The 23,491-nt window shown below is 40.2% G+C and overlaps 1 protein-coding gene and 1 long non-coding RNA gene across 4 annotated transcripts in view; one reads left to right on the top strand and one right to left on the bottom strand.

Moving 5' to 3' along the window:
- BTBD9 (BTB (POZ) domain containing 9) overlaps window positions 1-23,491 on the top strand; it is a 433,633-nt gene that overhangs the window by 136,802 nt on the left and 273,340 nt on the right. The gene's annotated exons all lie outside the window — the stretch shown is intronic.
- LOC106727392 lies at window positions 496-21,848 on the bottom strand. Its single transcript, XR_001363572.1, has 3 exons — window positions 21,504-21,848; window positions 2,555-2,561; window positions 496-506 (listed from the first exon to the last, which is right to left on the bottom strand). It is a non-coding gene; the product is annotated as an uncharacterized LOC106727392 (long non-coding RNA).

Here is a 23,491-nt window from a genome sequence, read left to right as displayed (position 1 = left end):
CCTGTGAACTCCTCCTCAGCATCCCCCCCAGGTGGGGTCCAGCATCTGCTTGTATACTGAGAACAGGAACCAGGACATTGCTACCTCTTAACAGCAGTTCTCTAACTTGGTTCCCAGGAGCTCTATGTACTCTTAAAAATTTTTAAGGACCCCAAAGAACTTTTGTTAATGCTTGGTATATCTTATCAATATTTATGAATTAATTTAAAGTGCAATAATAAACCCATTACATGTCAATATATAACATTTTTAATGAAAATAACTATATTTTTTAAAACAAAAATAATTCAGTGAGGAAAGTAACCTTGCAAACTTCCTTAATTTTTGGTATTACAGTAGAAGACAGCTGGATTCTCCTATTTATTTCTCAATCTGTTGTGATATCACAGATGTAGCCTCTGGAAAGCTCAACAGTCCATACATGGCAGGCAAATAACTTCTTAAAATTAAAAAGCTTTGACCCCATGGACCTCCTAAAAGGCACTAGGGATCCCAGGAGTCCAGACCTTACTTTGAGGTTTGCTGCTATCTTGTACATGAAGAGATGGGACGAATGAAAGAAAAAAAGAGATACAAATGGTGCCAAGAATGATGTCCTTACACCTGTGGTCAACAAGTATTGAGTGCCTACCACATGCCTGAACATAAAGCTCTGAAAACGCTGACAATCCTATCACTTATTTTCCTTCTTCTTCATTGTGAAGGCTCACCTTGACTTGAAAAGATTGCAGGATTGTAAATTAGCTCTTTTACTTATAGCATCCATTAATTGAGAAAATGGGGAAAAGCTACTGTGACTTTAGTTGTGTTTTTAAATAAATGTTCATTTTTAGTCATCAGAACAGTGTCTGTGGACATTGGAAAACAAACACTGTGACTATGTTTTTATATGTTATACAGTTTGGTCTGCAGGCTGTGCTTGGTGTCCATGGGAATTTGCAGAGCCCTTGCAAATAACTGCGCCTTGGCCCCGCCATATGCGATCCATAGGTTGGGAGTCATGGTTCTGTGTTTGATTTTTTGTTTTTTCTTCAGAAGTCAGTCACCAGTTCTTGTCACCAGTGTTAAAGATGTTGAATGATAGAATTGTTTTGAAACCATTTTGACTTTTGGTGGCTTTGAGTAAGATAGCTGGGTGTCCCGACGAAAAGCCAAAGGCAAATAAATGTCTGTGCTTCTGGGGCTTCCGATTGTTTTGACTCAGAGCAATGGATGAGCGCTTGTAGATTGAGCATGTTTTCCCTGCCCCTTAAGATGTTGCTGAGAGCTAATGGGCGAGAACTGTACTGAGAGAGTTAATACTGAGCTAGTGAAAAGTGGAAATGTGGTAATAGTACAAGGGGAGGAGTGAGAAATTAAATGGTATCTTTTTAGAAGTCTGCCTTATTGCAGTCTGCATTGCTCCTTGGGGATTTTTCTACTGAGTACAAGAAAATCAGCAAGCACTTCTTGAAAAACCCAGATGAAATTACTGCCATAAATTTTTTATTTTTATTTTTCATGGTATAAAACCCTTAATTTAGATGGGGAGGGTTTATTACCCGTGCTTCCTTGGCATGGCTAAGTTCAATTAATTTCAGATGACAAGCCCACTCCCCCACCCCCCCGCCTTTCTCCTTTTTTTCCACCCAATATGTGGAAAGTACAATTTGTTATTGGTTTGCCTTTGGCTCTGGAGACCTCATTAAGGGCCCAAGAAAGGGATTCTATCTTTCTCTCTTTGACACCTTTCTGTTTCCTGCTGGATGCAGACCATTTGCATTGTCACATGGAAAGTATGTATGGTGTATCTGAAGAGAAGGTTAGCGGATAAAAGTGGTGGTGTTTATACCATTTAAATATTGATTTGAAATGACTATTGCAAGTTAAGAAATTGTTACAATGGTGTTCAACAAAGATAGGAAACTTAGCTTAAAATGAGGTCTCTGAAAAGAATGTGGGCACATTTAGACAGGAAAACTTATTGAGCTGCTCTGACAGTTCATATGTAACATACCTGGTTGTTTGAAAGCAGGAACAACAAGATGTCAACAGAATATTGTATTTACTCACACTCCTAAGCCATAGCTCGCTGCACCTTCAGGTTCTTGTTCCTATCAGAATACTGTGTGCATATCTTGCAAATAAGGGAAATAATCTATGGTGTTGTTTTGTTTTCCTCTGCCTGGTAATATAGAATCTATTGTGGTGTGAATAAAAGGGCTCACAGGAGATTCATTACTGTTTGTGAAGTGAACTGTCTGTGTCCTTCGGCATGTGATTATTTTACTCACAAAGCAGATATAAAAATTAGAATTGAGGTGATAGAGACTGTATATTGCATAAATAAGCAATTCAAACAAAAGGTTTACCATTGTAACAAATACATACCCTGCTTCAGAGATTGGAGATTAGAATCCTGTTATATTAATGCTTGATAATTAATTAACTATTGTCTACTAAGTTCCCAAGATGACAAGTTACTTAAATACTATTATTAGGAGTAGCTGGATTAATAATAATGTTCAAGTGTCATTGGCAACAATGAGGAGATTTTAAAAATAAAGATAAATACGTGTGATCTCAGACACAGTGGAAGGCGGAGTGGGTGGTCCCTGTGCGCAGCGTTTCTTGAGGCTGCCGTGAGAAGTGTGCATTATGGGCCAGTGTTCTGAGGAGCATGAGACAAAGTGCCTAATTTGGCCCTAGCCAGTTTGGCTCAGTGGAAAGAGCTTCGGCCTACAGACCAAAGGGCTCCGGGTTTGATTCCTGGCACGGGCGCATACTTTGGTTGCAGGCTCCACCCCGGCCCACAGTCAATGTGTTTCTCTCACATCGATGTTTCTTTTTGTCTTTCCCTCTCTCTTCGTTCTCCCTAAAAATTCAATGGAAAAATATCCTCGGGTTAGGGTAAACAACAGTCCGCAGGACGACGCTCTATCCACTGAGCCAAACCAGTCAGAGCACATCGATGTTTCTTTTTGTCTTTCCCTCTCTCTTCATTCTCCCTAAAAATTCAGTGGAAAAATATCCTCGGGTTAGGGTAAACAACAACAACAAAAAGTGCCTAATTTATTAATATTTTTTCTCTACTTTTTGTGTATTGCTTAATCCATTGTCAAAATAGTGTTCACTTATCAAATTAAAGAAGAAAATAAGAAAGCTGACAGAAAATAGGCTCGGCAGAAGTCCAAGTGTGACAGACAAACTTCTAGCAGCTGCTGCCAGGCATTGTTTAAATTCCAAGTATGCTAGGTCACTCATTAATGTGTTGTTTTTAAAAAATATATGGTACATAATTGTCATAGACAAAAATGTGTGGGGATTCAACAAGATTGTACAGGTTTTTGCCCTGTGGAATTTATATGTGGAGGGCCCCATCCATTTTGGATGTCATTTTGTAAGAAAACATGGAGTCGAACCCTGGCCCAGTATTAGTAATGGGGGAATCACCAAAGAAGATGGTGCACTTGAATCCTGATCGTGGAGAGTGGAGCATGCAAGAGGAGTAGTGGGGGCTGCTTGATTTTTAGAACCGAACAGTTTTAAGTGGGTGGTGTGCAGGAGCAGTAGTTACGTTCACCAACAAATTCCTGTGTCGCCTTTTTCACTGTAATAGGTCCCCCTTCCACTCCTAACTTCTGTTGTTGTCAGGTTTGGGCTATGTGACTAGCTCAGCAGACAGCTTCTGAACAGAGGGGTGTGTGGCACTTTTTGGCCAAGGCGTTTAAAAGCCAGCGTGCCCCTTCCAACCCTTTCTGTGTTACTTCCTGCTCTGTATATATTTTTAGTACTAGAGAACAGAACAAAATAGAACTGCATACATTTTGAAATATATATGTGCCTCTAAATAATGACAGAAATTCAGCTTATGATACTTATACCTGTTTAGCACAATCTGCTGTTCCGTGAATATGGAATGTGGATGACAGACTAGTTCTGATGTTGTGACTGGTCCTCATATGAGTCCTAGGAAAACTTCACTGTGGGAAAAACTGGGATAAGTTTTAGATATTTAGATAGGCAATTTAGGTAGCCAGATTCATACAGTAAACCGCTTTTTATTAATGATGAGATTTCTGTCTCTGATACTTTGTTGGGAATCACTCAAATGTTGATCTTACTATACATTTTTATTCATATAAAAGTAACTTTATGATTAGTGTTTCTGTAAAGCCAACAAAATTCAAAAAAGCAGTGTTGAGACTAGGGGATGCCCCAGCCTTGAATCCATTTGTTTTCAGCCTATCTAACACCTTATTTGTGTTGGACGCCTTTGTATAAACCTGACTGTTTCTATATTGGTTGATTGCTTGTAGTTTGACTCTAGCCAAGCTTGTTTAATTTAGACTTGCAAAACATCCCTCCAGCCCTGCCTGGAACTTGAAAGAGTAGCCAGAGCTGAAACCTTTGCTTGCGATCGATCTTGGTTGCTTAGCTAGTTGGTTGGAGTCTTAGTAACAAGTCGGAAGTCCTCATGCATATGGTGATTTTCACTGTAATAGGTCTACTTGTAAGGAGCAGTCATCTGAAGTGATAATAGTTCTTTCTTATTCAGTACTTTATTCTTTTCTTCTTCCCTCCTTTCTCCTTTCCTCCCCTCCAGCTCTCTCCCTTTTTCTTCCCATATAATGACCTGGGAAACTTGAAGAAAGGACTCCATGCTGCCATGTGTGGGGGTCCAGGAGTCATGATCATTTTGAAGAGCTAGCTAGTTCTAAGTTCTAACACTATACTTAGGAAACATTATACTGCATGTCGCACGTTTTGTGATGGTGAAATGATAAAAGAGGGAGTGCAGTGTTAAAGAAACAGAAAGAAAGGAAAGCATATTCTTGGGCCTGCATTAGAAAATACAAACCACTAATAAATATAAAGTTCAGATAGTACTTGATTCAGACAGCAAAGGGAGGTGGCACATTTCCTACCATGTACAAATTCTCATGTGTACATTTTGAGAAAGATAATGTTTTTATTTGGTACAGTTGCATATTCATTTCTAACAGACTGCATCTTAAAAGGATTGGACTTTTTATGGATTCTATGAATATTCAGAGAGTCACCAAAACCAATTCTGTCCTTTACCTTATGAATCTAGACCCATCTGCTTTGGCTTGTTAGGTGGTCTTAGCTCTGTAATGTGAGATTTCCCTTTTGGGAAAAATATGTTTTCTATGTGGATGGGTGGGACATGCGTGTACCTTTGCTCTTTGCTGCCCTGTTGGAAAGTTTCCACCCTCAGGGTGGACCTTGGGGTGTGTGTGTGTGTGTGTGTGTGTGTGTACCCATGCGCGCGCTGCCAGGCATTGCCACTTGGGGACCTGGCATCAGCGGTCTTAAGCGTTGAGGGCATTGTTTAGGACACTGACACAGCAAGAGGTTTAAGGGCTGTTGCCACTCGTATGTCATCAGGGTACTTGGTAAGCTGGCAAAAGCTAGAAGCCTGACCATTTGCATTTCCTCCCTCCCTTTTGCCCTTTCATTTTCCTGAAGCTGATTTACATATTAAAACAAACATGTTTCTAAATATTTTAAAGTTCTTGCCCTTTTTTGTAAACTTGGGAGTCTTACTCCTTTAATATTACTTAAAATATTCATTAAAAAGTAAGAATTGTAATAAAAGAATCAAGGCAGTGGCAGTCTTGGAAGAATTTTTTTTTACTTTAGTCACATGAAATCAGAATGAAATGGGGTCTACTTGGTTGCTACAGCGTTTTTCTCTTCTTGATAGTGACAGAGCATATCACAGGGTCACTTTCACATCAGGCCTGTTTAACTGCTTTGTTTTCATGGTTACAAAAGGCGTAGAGCCTACTTTGCAAATGTAATCTATTTTGTTATAATTCTGAAAATTATACATGCACTATCTTTCCCAGACAACATTATGATATGACTCCATACCATCTCCACCATCTCACTGCTTTACATACTCAACTCTGAAGAGAAAAATAGATGAAAGTAGTTAAGATGGTTTAAGCAAGACATTGTCATTCATGAGCACATCCCTGTCTCTCAGCCACCATCCCGAGGGGCTGTGTCAGTGCTCCTCTTTGCTGTCCTACCCTCCCTCCCTGATCTACCTGCAGAGTCAGTGAGGCCCATCCTCCAGTCTTCCCTGGACAAGAATAGCCAGTGTCACGGATTACCATCACCGTCATTGTTCTGCTGGATAGAGACCTTTGGTGCCTTAATAAGTAATAAGATAATGTGTAACAAGGCTTGGTGCAATGAGTAGCATGTGAAACACAGAACAAATGCTAGTTCTGTTTCCCTTTCCATCCCTCCTCTTCCCAGAATTCAGTGTTTCTGCTTCTTTGTATCTTCTAATGTATGATAGTAAAGGGGGGCATGATTTTCACAGATGAAATCCTAAGTGTGTTTTATTGATTCATCCTTGTGACTCCATATCTCCTACTCTGGTTCTAGTTCTTCTTGAGTGGAGAATAGGTCTTTTGCATTCTTTCCGTGGTAAGAATGGGTAGAAGTAAACTAGCATTCTTTGAGGATCTCCCAAGTGAATGCAGGCATTTGGCTAAGTATTTTACTTGCATCATTACACTGAATCCTCACAGTGTTCCCATGAGATGGGAAGGATTATCTCCATTTCAGAGATGAAGAAACTGAGGCACAGAGATGTTGTTTGCCTAAGTTGCTGTGCACTGGTGGAGTCAAAATCCAAACCTAAAGCCATTCTCTTCACATTATACAGAGCTGCTTCGTGGGTTCCAATGAAATGAATTATGCTTTCAAAATCATGTTTAAACTTTTTTGTTCTTTGCACAAGCAACAGAAGAATAAAAATTTGATAATCATCATTATTATTTTGAAAATAATACCTCATTCTACCTAGTAACTGTTTGCTGAAGGGTCTGGCGTAATGCTTTTATACCTTGCATTTTATTGAGTAGAAGACCAAGAAGATTATAATCATTTTAGTTATTACTTTAAATAGAATTATGATCCCCTTGCACATGAGAAATCAAAGTATTTTCAAAAATATAAATATGATACATTGGCCTACGGGAGCTTTTTTTGATAACCTGTAAGGGTAAATATCTTTCCTGATTCTTCAGATTAATTTTTAAAGCTCTTAATTTTGGTTCCATTTTAATAGACCCAAAAATAATGATGAAAAATAATGTACATAAATAAATCTTTTACACTGTTATTTAAAAAAATGTTTTTACACAGAAAAAAATGAGTAAAAGACATTTTATATGTAAAAGACAGTTCTGTAATTTTAATTAATTTCTGTAATTTTGCACATATTATATGTACTCATTGTATTGTATGGCAAGCAAAAGAGTTCCATAATTTTTATAATCTCACTTTAGAGTTTAAATTTTAACACATAAAAATTATTTAATACCTCTATATTCCTGACATCTCAGCCATTATTAGAATTATAGAAAACAACCCACTCATCATTGCAACTGTGTCTGTCCATGTAAGGTTTTGTTTTACTTTGATTTCTTTTTTACTCTCCAGAACATTTCTTATGAACCAGTTAGACTTGAATAAAAAACTATAAATTTGGTGAGATAAATTTGGCAGTGGAAGATGATCTGATATTGAAAATATGTGCTGAGACAAACCATTGTATTAAAAAAAAAAAAAAAAAAGGAGCCAGCACCATTCAAAAGGAAAAGATTTGCTACTGAACTTTGGCCTTTGGGAATTGCATTTGAGCCTTTTACCACTGGAGGGCGATGTGCTACTGCAAACCACTTACTCAAGTCAGAAGTCATCAAATCTCTTCATTTGTTCTTCTCACTAAAAAGATAAAGGATTTATATTCCTGTAATGCCAAAACAGCTCATACTTAACATTCAGTCTTTTATCTGTAGAAACTTGTTTGAATGACAGTAATGGCTTCATTTCAAGTTGTTTAAATGTTTAATGCTATGTAATTTACTCAAATGTGTATAATCCTTTATTTAACTAGATGAAAATAACATACCGTTAACATTGTTTTTAGCATTAATTAATGTGACTAATTGAAGTTAAAAACACTAAAACCAATTTTCCCGTTTTGCTGAAGGATCAGCCTGTAAAGAGGTTTTCCTCTGGCCCTGGCCGATCTCAGCTCAGTGCGCATCTCCCCTCAGCCCTCTCTCTGCCCCACACCTTCTACCGTCTTCCTGCTATTCTGTAGTTAATTTGATTTCAGTATACCCATAGCCACAGTTGGTAGCAAAACTGATTAACTGTAGATCGTTTTCCCTCTGAAAACTTGCCTTTGCAATGTATTATGAGAGGAGCGTCCTAACATCATTTTGTTACTTCAAAATGAATGTAGTAGTGATTGGAATCACTAAATTACTATCAACACTTAAAAAGAAGGAGAAAAGATGGAAGTAGGTGTTGACATCACTAGACCTGGCAGTCGGGAGAACTCATTTTCAGCAGAAAATGGTGGAACCTCAGTGTTCCTGCCTGAAGACCCCATCAGCACAGGTATTGTTGCCACTGCTCTCAGTAATAACAAACAAAACAAAACAAAACAAAACAAAAAAACCAAAGCCCCATCTGCTTTCAGAGTTTTCCTCTGGTCTTGGAAATCAGATGAGTATAAGTCAAAACAAGGTAACACCTTCCTGGCAGCTTGCTTATACTGCTGCAATGTGTTATATTAAAGCTGCCCATTACAGTTCTCTGTTTGTAGCATAAATAATTCTTTCTTCTTAAACATTGCTCCTCCAGGGTGCCGGAGAAAGGAACATTTTCACCCATTGTAATTGTTGACAAATATTCTTTATTCAAAGTAATTGTTAAGTTATGTCATGCTTTGTTATTATTCTGAACTCTATGGAAATTTTGTCTATAACCTGGATAATTTTTAAAGGATTAAAAATGCAGAAGTATCTCATCATTCTTAGATTAAATTCTAGATGAGAATTGCTGTCTTGGTTTAAAAAAACCTATAAACAGAATTTGTCAACTCCTTCTTACAGTATTTTATACCATCATATAATACTTTATATTCATTGGCACTATTTTATTTTGTGAATAAAATCTTAAATTGAAAGCTTAAATTTAATTTCATGAGCAAAATGCTATCTTATTTAATTTCATAGCAAAATTCACATTGATGCTGGTTTATTTATCAACAATTTTTAGGAAGAATTTATATGATATTTGTGCTATACTATACTTTTAAGTGTGTATTTTATATGAATGTATGTATATACATTTTAAATATCATATGTGTGCTTGTATATATACATATAATAGTTATCTCCATTAGATAAAACAAAATAATTGAAACAGAAATTATGCTTATTCTTACATATATGCCATATAGCACTTTTGGGAGATGAGCTTATGAAATTCATGAGTGACAGTGATGTAAGTTTAAAAATCATTATTTTCGTGTCATCTTTCTTCTCTTTTAAATACATAAATGACAAGAATGCCCAGTACTTTATAAAGAGCACTTCCTTTTATCTGGGAATTACAACACTATATTAGGAAGTAGATATAAATATTATCCCCATTTTATAGTGAAGGAAACAGAGGTATTGGAATACTGAAACTGCTTTCCCAGGACCGCAGTAGCGTGGTGCACAGCTGGCCTGCTGTGCACCCTGGAGGAGACCCTCTGTGGGGAAGGCTGGCCTGTGTCCCTGTGTTTTCTAGACTTGCTTTCTGTGTGAGTTATCTCACCTCTGAAATGGATCTAGTTAGTAGTTTGCCAGCTTTACCCAAGACAGAATAAACAATAATGGAGTTTTAATTTATTGAGAATTTTGAGCCTGGGAAAAAAGCTATTTACAGTGTAGGTTTTACCTTCTTTGATTTTGGAAGAGGGAAGTGGCTTTTCTTTCTCTTAAGAGAAAGACAATAAACAAGCCTGAAAAGTACTGGAAGGAAACAGATGGATAAGGCAGCCTCTGTTGTTGAAACATGGGGCAGTGTCCCCCTAATTCTTAATTAGCCTCATGGGGCCAGGCGGAGGACTCGGGATCTCCCTTCATTGCTTCTTAGTTTAACCATTTCTTCTCACTTGGGAAGGAGATCTTTTTTTTTTTATTATAATGTACTTATTGGTGTGTGATAATAGATATGCTGATTTCCTTAAGGCATGCAGTGTTATCAGTTTTTGACTGCTGAGATTAAATTAAGCCATAAATTAGGACATAACGTTTCCTAAAGACATTTTATGTTTTAATCAGTGCTAAGATAAATTACTAACATAGCAATAAAGTGAAGAATACGAAGTGGTGTTACTACTTAATCTTATGCAAGAAAAAACAATTGTTAGGTACATGTAACTAAGTACTAGTTAGTTACCAGGTAAAGATCAGGGCTTTAGCTCATTAATGTAATTTCTTGTGATCTGTGTACCTGGACTTGAGACTGGTTGGTGCTACTATTACTTAATGAATACTTTGCCTTTCTTTCCATCATCATAGTACTTCAGAGCAAGTACTGTTTTTTCATTATTGTATTTGCAGGTACTTCACAGGGTAGGGGACACCACTTTCATCTCTCACTACAACCCTGCCAGCCTGGTCTTGAGGCCATTTCTTGTCTTTGCTTGAGTTTCGCTGTCTTGTAAAAGTCCCTTTCGTCTCTGGGATCTAATTTATGCCTGCTCTCGAAGAGCACTCTCATGACCCGCCTTTTCCCTTCACCTCAAAACTTCCACCACTTTTTCTCATTCAAGTCCCCTTTTGTTTTTTTATTTATTTTATTATTCTGGCTTTTAGGCTAATACTCAACGTTTACTCTCTCCCAGCCAACTCAGGAAACCCCAGTAAGATTGCCTGGTGCCTTCTCTGGGAAAATCTGCACACTAATGTCAAGCCCTTCTGGCTCTGGGTTCTCTTCTCCTTCCACCCTGCAGATCATGCTGACTTACTGGAAATGAATTTCTACAGCCTACTTGTCGAAAGGACCGCATGCTCTCTCCTGTCAGACTTTCCCTTTTACCGCCCCTCACCTTCTTCATTCTTCTCATTGACAGGTCTCTCTGGGGTGTGGGTTCTAGTCAGCCGGCAACATCTAGTACTGAGTCCCCTTCTTTCACATGTCAAATAAGAATGAGCCTTAGAACTAGATGTGTCTTTTGAGATTGTAGTCTCCACGTTTCTCATTTTATAGGTGAGGTACGTGGTGTTCAGAGAGACTTGCTTTGCAGCACGCAGCAAGTGAGCAGCGAGCCTAGGACTCGCGTCCCCGTGTTCTGATTCTTAGTCCATCCCATGGCAAGTCCCCTGCACCGTCCTTCCACTTGGCCAGTGGGCACAGCCTCTGCAGGCTGTGCAGATTGGGAAGCCTGATGCTGGCTGCTTTCTAGAGGCAGTTTAATAGATGACTAGCCAGTTCCAGCAGATCATCCTTCTATGGCCCATGACATCATTGGGCTGTTACTGATCTCCATCACAGTCGCAAAGAACAAAGAGCAGGAAATGTGACTAAACAGAAATGTTACATTGCTGACATTAAAAACAAAAAGTTAAAAAAGACAGAATTAAAAGGCAAATGGCAAAGTGGGAAATATACAAAATTTATGCCAGGAAAAAAAGGTTAGAATCTTTACTATTTGGCTCTTAAAAAGAATAAGAAAAACAACCCAGAAGAAAAATGAGAATAGAACATGTAACAATGGATTTAGACAATTCATAAAAGAAGACATATAAATAAATGGCCATGTGAAGAAAAGATCAACCTCATTGTGAAGCAAAGAAAACCACTTTGTGGTTATCAAATGGGAAAATATTTTGGGTTATGCCTGTGGCCATGTGGGTGAGGGTGAGCTGAAACATTCTCTCATACAGGCTGGTCATGGAAGGATTAACTAGTTATTGGGATTATGATACATACATGCAGTGGAATTATATGACAATTAAAATTGTCTCAGGAGAACTTTTTTTTTTAAAATATATATTTTATTGATTTTTTTACAGAGAGGAAGGGAGAGGATAGAGAGTTAGAAACATCGATGAGAGAGAAGCATCAATCAGCTGCCTCCTGCACACCCCCTACTGGGGATGTGCCTGCAACCAAGGTACATGCCCTTGACCAGAATCAAACCCGAGACTCTTCAGTCCCCAGGCCGACGCTTTATCCAGTGAGCCAAACCGGCTAGGGCGAGAACTTTATATTAAAAATGCTCACAAGTTAACTTGTAACAAGATAAGTAGAAAAAAAGATACTAAACAATATTCTAATTTTTAATTGACATATATGTATACACATTTTTAAAATCTGTAAGGAAATACACCAAATGTTAAAAGTGTTTATCATTGAATGGAGGGATTATGAATGATTATTCTTTTAAAAATTATTTGCATTTTCTGTCATGAAGTGTACTACTTCTGAAATTTAAAAAAGAAACAAATTAAACATTTTTTATTTTGGACTTCACCTTCAGATCACACATTCTTTGCAGATCTGCTGGTTCTTGTCTGACCTTTTAAAAAGCTGTCTCCCACTTCTTGGTTTGTGGAGCGTGTCTCTGCAGGAAGGTAAAGGCCACATGGCAGCACGGTGAGAACAGACCCGGCCTAGGAGCTGGGTACACCACTGTGCTGTGTGTGCACATTGTGGCCTAAAGAGTCACTGCCTGTCCCCTGGGGGTTTCCTCCCTGACAGAGTGAGTGTGTTGGTTTCTGTAAGGCCCCATGCAGTTCTAAAATTGGATCACTCTGATTCTTCCCCAAGCCCTTCAACACTCTCCTTTCCTTTTATGTCCCCTTATATCATCTCATTGATCCTAGGTTGGGAGGCCAGACTCATTTTAAAATCGGACTCTGGGAAGTTTTGTGGTCCACGTAAAACAAACAAAAACCTTCATAGATACTTTGTAAAACCTTCGGGGAGTCACTTTTTCTAAGCAGGTATTTTGTTATCGATTACAGCTATTTTATACTTTTGTATCCATTTTTAAGTTCTAGACCAGGGGTCAGGAAACCTTTTTGGTAAAGGACCAGGTATTAAATAGATTAGACTTTGAGTACCACACAAAGTCTCTGTGACATGTTCTTCTTTTTCTTTTGTAAACAACCCTTTAGAAAGGTATAAAATTCTTAGCTTGCAGGCCATAAGCAGGTCATAATTTGCTGACCTCTGCTCATAACCTTAGAGCAGGGGTGGGGAACCTTTTTTCTGGCAAGAGCCATTTTTTATTTATAACATCATTCTCAGGCCATATAAAATTATCCACTTAAAAATTAGCCTGCTATATTTTGTCAAACATTTCATGAACTCATTCCTAATGCCTTAGCCAGGCCACACCAAATTATTTCTCAGGCCTTATTCGGCCTGCAGGCTGGTCGTTCCCCACCCCTGCCTTAGGGGTACAAGAAATTATTTGTGATGCTTGCAAACTTGTTTTTCTTTTTTTTTTTGTTTTTCTAAGACAGGTAGGTCTTCAGACTATAAATAAAGTAACCCCTTAGGATGACAGAGAGAATGTATGTAATGGGTAACCCAAAGCACATTATTTTGTCCAGTTCATCAAATGCCTATATAACCAAAAGCTCAGTGTAGAGTCTGCATTATAGGACTACTTAAAAACAATTTTTATATAAATGTTTATACTATTCCTGAAAATGCCTTAGAATTCTAGGTTTGGGTGAAGACTCAAAAAATTGACTCTCATGCTTTCAGCAGGACTGCATGCAGTTCTCTGAACTCTCCCTCAGCACCAAGTGGTTGAGAGCACAGAGTTCAGAGTCAAATGGACTTGGGGTTTGGTCCCATGTTGGTCACTTACCAGCTGTGTGTCCTTTTCAAGTTAGTTAACTGTGCTAAACCTCAGTCTCCTCATCTCTAAAGTGAGAACAGTAGTACTATGTCTCCCGGGGTTGCATCCAAGTGGCAGAGGAGACCAGGCTGGCCACACAGTCTTAGCACAGCCCTTGGCACATAGGAGGCACTCAACTGACATGGGATTATTATTATTCCCTTTTGTTTTATTTATTTTTTAAAATATATATTTAATTGATTTTTTTACAGAGAGGAAGAGAGAGGGATAGAGAGTTAGAAACATTGATGAGAGAGAAACATCAATCAGCTGCTTCCTGCACACCTCCTACTGGGGATGTGCCCGCAACCAAGGTACATGCCCTTGACCGGAATTGAACCTGGGACCTTTCAGTCTGCAGGCCAACACTCTATCCACTGAGCCAAACCAGTTAGGGCTTGTTCCCTTTTGTTTTAGAAGGATAGTCAGTGTTCTTCCTTAGGAACCGATTATAATCTCAGGTAGTAGTCAGTCCCAGGAAGTGTTTTTATTACTCATTCACTCTAGAGCTTGAACCCAGTCCACTGAACCTGTAGCCCATTCTTTTTACTTAACCCTCAGACATTTTTAAAAAAATTAGCAATGATCCTCTAAAGAATGAAAATAAAATACTACTTCCTCAATAATTCTAATTCTGTTAACCTTTTGCCATAAGTCTGACTTGCCTGTGATTTAGTTATTTTTATGTTTCCACGTTACCCTTACTGCAGTTGATGAGCAAAGGGCTGGGCACAGTATTCTAAACAAGAATTTCATCATTTCATTCATCCATTCGGTAAATATTTACAGAGCAGCTAGAATGTACTGAACACAGTGCCTGTAGCTGCACATACCGCAGTGAGCGAGACCAAGGCCCTGCCCTCACGCAGCTCACACTCTAGGAGAGGTAGACAGACAAAACGTGAAGGAATAAACGTGATACTTGCTGCCAGTGTTTTTGAAGAAATTGGAATGGGGTACTGTCTTGAGGTGTTTGAGGAACAGAGAAAAGGCCATGTATGTCTGAAATCTAGTGGGAGGTAGTCTGTGGGGTGTTGGGAGAAGGTATGGCGAGAAATGAGGGCGGAGAAGTAGGAAGGAGCCAGAAACTGCAGAGCCTTGGTAGTGGGGAATTTATTCTAAAGATGGTGGGAAGCCATTGGAGAGTTTAAGTCAGGGAATGAAATAACTTGTTTTATATTTTTGAAAAATCGCTCTAGCCAATATGAGAATGGATATGAGGGAGACAGGAAGTTAGGCAGTCAAGGAAAAGTGAATAGAGAAAACTGGCAAGGAGTTGCCAGTGATACAGAAAGAACACAAGGAGCGAATTTTCCTGGAAGCTTAAAGAAGACAGTCTTTCAATATGGGCAGATGGGAGGTGGGAATGGGCAGTAGATGCTATCCAAGACTGATGAGAACAGAAAATTGACTAATGGATCTAGCAGGATGGAGCGTATTGGTGACCTTGCTCAGAGCCAATTCAGTTGATTGGTGGGAGGAGGGAATGGAGGGTGAGGCAGTAAGGATAGCAGTAAAAGTAGAAGAAAGGCGTTTCACTGGGGAGGGAAGCAGAGGGTGAAGGGAGGATGGTATTAAGGTATGTTTGTGTTCTAATTGGAATGATCAGACAGGAAGGGAAAGTTGATAATGCAGGAGAGCGGGTGTCTGCAGGGTAGAAGTCCCTGATAGAAAGCTCAGATAGAAGACTGGCTTTAGCTAGGGATGAGGTTACTTCTTCCCTTGCAACAGCAGGAAAGTCAGAATATGGAGGGTAGACTGATGAGGCAGAAATGGAAGCATTATGTTCATGTTCACAATCCTTGTGTTTTGCTGGGTCTTTGTGGTACTAGTATGTTATGGCCTCCTGATGATTTTGTGCTGTTGCGTTGACTTATTTGTGCAATATATTTTTTTTCTCCTTCTCTAGGCCATCTATGTTACATACAGATCTGTTTACATGTCTGTCTCTCCCACTAACCTGGCATCTCTTCAACAGGAGTGGTTATCTTTGTGTCTCCAGACACAGCTCAGTGTTTGGTAAGAACGCAGTTGAAGGAATGACAGTTACGTCAGTACAAAAGATTCATGTAACAGCTACACAGACAGACATGCAGTAGAAAAGGAAAGTAAATCGAGAACATGGATAAAATTAAGTGTTTATATTACTTGGAATAATTAATATGATTTTTTTAAGTTGAATGAGTTATTACTGATTATCAGAGCTGAGGAGTAGGTCAAAGTCGGGGGGGGGGGAGGGGCCACTTCACTTCACTACCACTTGGAAGAAGGTGGGATTTCAGCAGCCCCTGTGAGTGGGTAGGTTAGTGCTGCGGTGCAGTGTGGGAAGCACTGTTCTAGGTTGAGGAGAAAGTGAGTCCCAAGTGTGTGTAGGAAAAGCAAGTCCCAGTGTGGTCAGCTTGCTTGTGAAATCTCAGTGTAGCAGGGGAAGTTGTGTGTTTAGAACAAGAGTAAATGTTAAAGAAATAGGACCTAAGTAGATTGATGAAATGAGTGAGAATAGCTTCATAGAAAATTTCAGTTTAGCATGTAAAGCTCTTTCCAAAATCCTTTTTTCTACTTGAGTGGAGAAAAAAACACAACAAAACAAAATAGTTCACTTTCTCCTTCAACATTATACAGCACATCCTAAATGAAACATGACTTCTGAGTTACAAGCTGCCCCTGGCAAAGAGGCTGGTTTTAAGAGCATAATCTCAACACGTGCCCTGAAATTAATGTTCCGTGGGCACTCCAGATTTGTGTGACGTGCTGTAAGTTATGTCCAACCCAACTGTTCTCTTAACCGCCTGCATTAAGTATCACGAAATGAGTTGCCCTGAAAGGAACCATCTGAATAAAGAGGCTTTAATGCTTTTATAACTCCTTACTTGCATGACCCCGGTCACCGCTGTTGCATCCAGAGCTTCCTCTCCCTCTTCTCCCTCTCTTGCCTTTAATGGAGGGGAGTTCTCCACACCAGGTGTTCTTTCTCTCTCGGCTGCCAGGTGCTGGCAAATGGTGCTGCCATCCATCCCATGTGGGGGAAGAAGGCAGGCACAGCCTCTTCATCATGACTCTTCCCTTCCCGGAGGCCCTTGGGACGCCAGCTGAAGAAAGGCCACAGTCAGGGCCCCCGCCACACATAGTCTACTTTCTCCAGATTCATTATAATGCTTCCTTCATCTTTCCTCGGGAGTTTTTCTTTTCGAAACACTTTCTGATGTGTGGCCTCATTTTATGTTACATTAGCTGACAACCAAACATCTCACCAAGTATCAGCTGGGAATACAATTCATCCTCACTGTGCTGTGCCATCTTGCCAAGTTCTGTCTTTGTTACTCGGCTCTCACTCAGAAAGGAATGAATTTGAATTACTTGATGCTGTGGTTGTCTCCTTAAAGAAAGCTGGTGCTGGCACACCTTCGGACTGTGTCTCTGTGAATGTACTTAAACCTTCCAGATTCAGTGCCATTCCTCTTCTCTCTTCTTTTCTCACCATTTAAATGAAACCTTCCTATTTTGCCTCCTCCTATTCAATGGGATTTTACTCAAGGGCCTCAAGGGCTTGTTTTCATTTTCTTTTACCTGAGAAAAGATAATTCACGTAGAAAGGCATTTTTTAGTTTAAACATAAGGCTATTACTCTAAGTTAGGAGAATTTTTACACTGCTTGCTTCCCCAGGGGGGATTTTTGAACCGGCTTGGGTTCAGAAATGAAATTCTTGTTCCGGGTGCCTTGATGGAGCAGTAATGGCAGCATCCGGGGCCCAGTCACACAGATGTGGTTCAGAAAGGGAGTGTTACCTTGTACAGCTGTGACCCAAGCCTGGACCTGGATCTTAATGTTGGAAATTTTTTAAGAAATGGGATTTTTTTCTTACAAAGATTGCAATAACGTTGCCATTGTATTGTTAACCTAATCACTACCTCATGTTTGCCATGTAACAAAGTTTTGTGTTTTTACTAGCATTAAGCACAATATTCTTTTAATGCTTTCTCCTTTCTGTGTTTCCATTTTTTCTCAAATCTATACTGTGGATTATCAGATAAACTTAAATGGGAAGGTGGATGCTGGGTTAGGCAGAGTTTGGATAACACTGTGTGAGTGGGGAGGATGGGAGGTATGATGTTGCTGAATGGGTTGTGTGTCTGAAGTCTGGTCACTGATGTTCCTTGGCCTCTGGCTTCTATTTACCCTGCTTCTCTCCACCTTCGTTGCATATTTGGAAAGTGTCTTAGAGCGAGCACAAAGCCCAGGGAAATCTACTCTTACAGTTTTGGTTGTGTTCTCCTGGTTTCCACCTGATAACATAGCTTATAGAGAACTTTTCAAGCTTCTTGAGAACTCCCGAGATTCCTATTTTGTGTGCTTACAGCCAAGATAATTGAAGCACTGTCAGTCTCTTTCAGGGGCTTCTTCAGGGAGAGTGTGATACTATTTGGGATGTTCAGATAGACCAGAGGGAGCACTACTTGCAGCTCTTCCTAGAGCTCTACTGCTGGTTCTGTGTGTGATGAAAACGAAATGGAATTATAGCCCACAAGACATAGCAAGGCAACTTAGTCATTCCATAGTCACAGCCCCTGTAATTTTCAAAGCCTCTGATTTTTAGTCTGGTGATTGTTCATTCCCTTCTTAAGGAAAACCAGATTCCTCAGCCCTTCCCTGTTCCCGAAATAGCTTCCCATAGGTTGTGAGGGCAAGTGAGGTGGGTCCAAGCCCGTGAAGAAGCCAGGAACCCACATTCTCCCCTCCTTAGTCTTCTGCTTTGTCTGCCTGTCCACATTTCCTCTCAGGGAGAGAGACCAGAAGTGGTCTTGGAGGAGAGATGGAAAGAAGCAGAGTGTAACTAGTGATGCAGAAAGGGAGGGTGTGGTTGTAGATGAGGGATGAGGTTTGGTGCCATCCTCACTGCCAGCTGTGTAATTCTCTCAAAAAAAGGAAGACAGGATAGAGATAGTCAGGTCATACTAATAGATGGTTTATCAAGCACCCACATGCCTGGAGAGGCCTTAAAGACCAGTAAGTGGAGGTGTGATGATATGTGTGGGTATATTAATATGATATTCAAATCAATCAAGTAAAACCAAAAATATTTTAAACAGCAAGAGTCATGAAAGCACAGTTCTCACAAATATATCACCTTCTTCTGCACATGGCCCCTCTCTCACATAGACACACATTCAAGCAGACTGTGAACCTCTGAGCCCTCCCTATTAGGAGGCATTTAAGGGAACAAAGAGGAAACAGCATATTGACCACATGCTGCTGCTTCTTAGGTACCTGCACTTGTGTCTCACCTAGTCCTGCAGAGCATCCCTGTGCTGCAGGGGTGTTCTCCTTGGTACAGATGAAGAAATTTCCAGGGGAGTCACAGTGTTAGCCACAACAAAAAGTGTCCGAGCCAGATTTCAAAACCAGGTCTGCCTGACGCCAAATACTTTGAGTGGATTCTCTCCCCACTAAATTGCTGTCTCAGCAGAAAACTACTGTAGTATCTTTACTTGGTTTGAGTCAAGGTAGTGATTCTTAAATGACTCCAGGATAAGAGGAGCTCCTGTCCAGGTTTCACAAAAAACAGATATCCCCAGTTAGGGTTGCTTTCCCCTCACTTCCTTAACTACAGTCAGCATTGATTCTTTCTTACTCCCTGATAACATTAGGTTATGATAACATTAGGTGACAGAAAATAAAATCAGCAAATATAGATACTGCTTAATAGATCAGTAAAATGTGAGAATTGGCAACAAGGTAGGTCTTATCTAAAGAGTATGGACATAAATACGAAGCACAGGCTTTAAAAGCATTTCAGATAAAGATAACTTTGTTTGCTAAACATGCATTTTTAGGTGTAAAAGAAAACAGTCTTGCTTCTGAGCATCTTATTTATAATCATGTCCTGTGGATGACATAAAAGAAGTCACGTGTATGCAATTTTAATCAGGCCTTACAGCTAGCACCATAGCATGTACCAGCAAAAGTTATGTGTGGACTGGATGTTTGTGACCTAAAAATTCCTATGCTGAAGCGATAATCACTCACAGTGTGATGGTAATAGGAGGCAGAGCCTTTGGAGGTAATTAAATTAAGATGAGGTCATTGGGGTGGGGCATGATGGAATTAATGCCCGAATAAGAAGAGAAGAGAGATCATAGTGCTCTCTCTATCTCCTGCCATGTGAGGATGAAGCAAGAAGGCGACCAACTGTAAGCCAGGAAGACAGCTCTCACCAGGAACCAAATTGGCTAGCTCCTTGGACTTCAGCCTCCAGAACTCTGAGAAATAAGTGTCTTGTGTAAGCCACCAGTCTGTGGTACTTTGTTATGGCAGCCAGGCTGACTAAGACATGTTAGTTGAAATGAAACGATCTCAGTCTCTAATAAAATGTTGTCACCTTTCAGCGACTTCATTTTGCTTCTGTTCCTTTTACCTCTGAATTGCTGTACTCTCCTCTAATTTTGACTGTTATCCTCAGTGATTAGAGACAGAAAGCACAGATTAAGGCTTCTCTTGTCCTTTCTCCAACTTCTGGCTCAGTGGAGTTCATGCCATTTCAGGAGCCCTTCCATTTTAGGAAAGACATCTGCTGTTGTCGTGCATCCCTGCTCCCTAGCCTTATTAATCATCTTCAAAACCCCACCCATCCCAGGTGTCACCTCTCTTAAGCCTGGGTGTCTTTGGCAGGACCCTTCATAGTCATCCACACTCCCTCTGCATATTTAAAAAAAAATTTTTTTTAAGTTTCTATTTAAAAGCTCCAAGGGAAAATTAGGTAAAGTAATGACATTTTCTATGATTATTTGCCATATTGGCCTTGAGGCAGAAAAATCTGTTAGGAAAACTGTTTGCTCTTTTCCAATGTGCGGGCTGTGCTCTCTATTCTGAAGCTGCTGTGTTTTGTAATAACTGGTTTGACACTTATCTTTTTTAATGCACAAAGGAAATTGTCAGAGTTCCTTTGTTATATGTATTATGTTCACTTGGAAGCATTTTTTTACTCTCTTTCCCTTGATAAAACTGAAGTTTATGTGGTAAAAGATGTCGGCATGACATGAAGTGCCAGAATTTGGGCAGTATCAGAGTAGAGTAAGATTCAAATGAATCATTAATTGGTATTTTTTTAGAACCAGTGTTTATAAGCAAAGCTGTCAACTTAGATCACAGCCTAACCTCATAGGATCTTGTTACTTTATCAGAGTAATTACTCGTCAGTGACTTTACTATGCCTTCCTGGAGTGGTTGAAAGTGGCCTTTCTGTGCCAGTTCACAGCACACACCACACCCTGCCTCCCTCAGGCCTGTGCTCATTCTTCGCAGGGCGTGGGAAGGGAAGATGTGGCCTCAAAGGTACACTGAACTGTGCTTTTAGTTTCATATCCCTGGGAGGAATTCGTGATCAAATTATTCTGGCTTATATGTTGTGCTGCTTTAAGAACAATTTCTAAAGTGCCCAATGGTTAAACTTAAAAACTGCTTCATGTACTTTAAATGAACCTTTGATATTCAACAATTAGATTATACAGAGTGGAAACCACAATGGCAATTCCAGATTAATTTTCTCCGCCTGACAAATGGACCTTCAGGAGATTGCGTGGGCATTTCCAAACTTGCTTTCCAGTTCACCTTACTTAGAGGAGGGCTCTTGGAGTTCCCTGCCATAGGAGGACTGGGGAGAAGACCGCTGAGCCTGAGTCATCTTGTTTCTAGGCCTGGCCCTGCCACCTCCTCTCCCAGGGACCAGCAGAGAACTGAGTGTCTGTTTTACGCATTTCAGGGGTTGAGCTAGACCTTGTCTCAGGTCTCTTCATTGCCCTAACCAGCTATGATTCAAAGTGGGAGTATGGCAGCAGCTTTTGGCAAAAAAACAACAATAGGAATCCAGGAAATCATGGCCATGCCAGTCTTCTGAGAACCAAACAGTGGCTCCTGTTAGAATAACTTCATTCTGAACAATCAGCAGATATTGTGTCTCTATAGAAGACATTGCACTTGGCTCTCTGGGGCAGGGGGGAAAAAGTCAGTTTGATGGAAGTGGGAGCTAAAGGCACAGAAAAGAAATGCATGAATCATGACAGCATGTGCTCTGTCGGAGGAGTGTTTTGTGTAGTAATGCTGAGAGCAGGGATTGAGGTACTAAGGGAGGCCTTGCAGAATCAGGCTGCAGAGCAGTCGTGTGCCAGCCTGCACCCTCTCCAATCTGGGACCCCTTGGGTTTAAACTGGCAGTCGGACATCCCTCTCACAATCCGGGACTGCTGGCTCCTAACCACTCGCCTGCCTTCCTGCCTGATTGCCCCTAACCACTTCTGCCTGCCAGCCTGATCGCCCCCTAACCACTCCCCTGCTGGCTTGATTGACACCTAACTGCTCCCCTGCCAGCCCAATTGCTCCCAACTGCCTTCCCATGCAGGCCTGGTCCCACCGCAACTACCCTCCCCTGCCGGCCATCTTGTGAAAACGTGAGGGCGGCTTCTTGTGATGACGTGGGGGTGGCCATCTTTGTGGCTGCCATCTTGTGATGACACGGGGTGGCCATCTTGTGACATGAGGGCATGAGGGTCAATTTGCATATTACCTCTTTATTATATAGGATGTGATTATTTGAGATTTCAAAAAATAATACTTTCCTATAGAATTTTTTTAATCTTTTGAGAATGACTGTTTTTGTTGTTGTTGATACTATAACAGATACTTCCCACCCCCCCTTTACCCAATTCCACCCCGCTCCCACCTACACCTCCCCTGGACTTCACCACACTGTTGTTTGTGTCCATGGGCTATGCATATATTTTCTTTGGCTAATCTCTTCACCTTCATATAGAATTTAATGTGGCAGTTGAGGAGTTTGAACTTTAAATTGTAGACATTAAATACCATCTAAATTTTTTTAAATCATGATGTTGACTAAAATTTGACTCTAGAAAATAAATGTAATTGTATCCTAGAAAGAAACCGGAGGGTGCCTCTACCCTCGGATAGGTAGGAGTATCATGAAAGAAGGCTGTGAGAACTGATGCTAACTGATACTGATTTATTGATTCATTCATTTATCTGGACCAGGAGCTGTGCCAGGCCCTGGGAATGAGGATGGCTTGGATCAGTGTTAGTCACTGTGAGAACTCTTGAGAATCACTGCACAGACTCTTCACTGGTTTCCCTGTTTACACTTTGTTCCCCTTTGTTGTCCCCCCAGTTCTTTCTAAGGCATAAGTCAGATCATGCATATAACCCTTTAGGTTTCCTGTTATACCCAAGATAAAACCCCAGAAGCCTTAATTTGGCTGCTGCACTGCCCATTTATTACCTCCAACCTTACCAACCTTTTTAGCATTTTCTAAAATGTACTGAGTTTTTTTCTGCCCTAGGCTTTTCCCACATGTTGCATTTCTTCCTAGAATACTCTTTCCCCAATCTTCACCTAGCTACCTCAGACTTACTCTATAGTCTTACCCCTTATCTTAAAAGTAAGTCCTCTCATAGAACCCAGGTCTTTTTCTTTACAACACATACCACAATTTGTAATGATACCTTTATTTGTGTATCTATTTAATGTATGACTCCCCCCCCTAGACTGTAAGCTCCATAAGGGCAGAGACTATGACTGTCTTGTTCACTTTTGCCCAGTACCTGTCATTGTCCTTGTCATATGGCAGACCTGAAAGAATAAATAAAAGGTGAATAAGACAGACATAGTCCAATCTTCTTAGAGTTTATAATCTTACTGAGCTTCCACATTGGCTCTGAGGGTAAGAGAAGAAGAGTAATCAGAAACGATGA

This window comes from Myotis brandtii, unplaced genomic scaffold, assembly GCF_000412655.1.
Source record: "Myotis brandtii unplaced genomic scaffold, ASM41265v1 scaffold420, whole genome shotgun sequence".
Classification (NCBI taxonomy): Eukaryota; Metazoa; Chordata; class Mammalia; order Chiroptera; family Vespertilionidae; genus Myotis; species Myotis brandtii.
The sequence above is the reverse complement of the archived record's forward strand: the minus strand, read 5'-3'. Positions and strand labels throughout refer to the sequence as shown.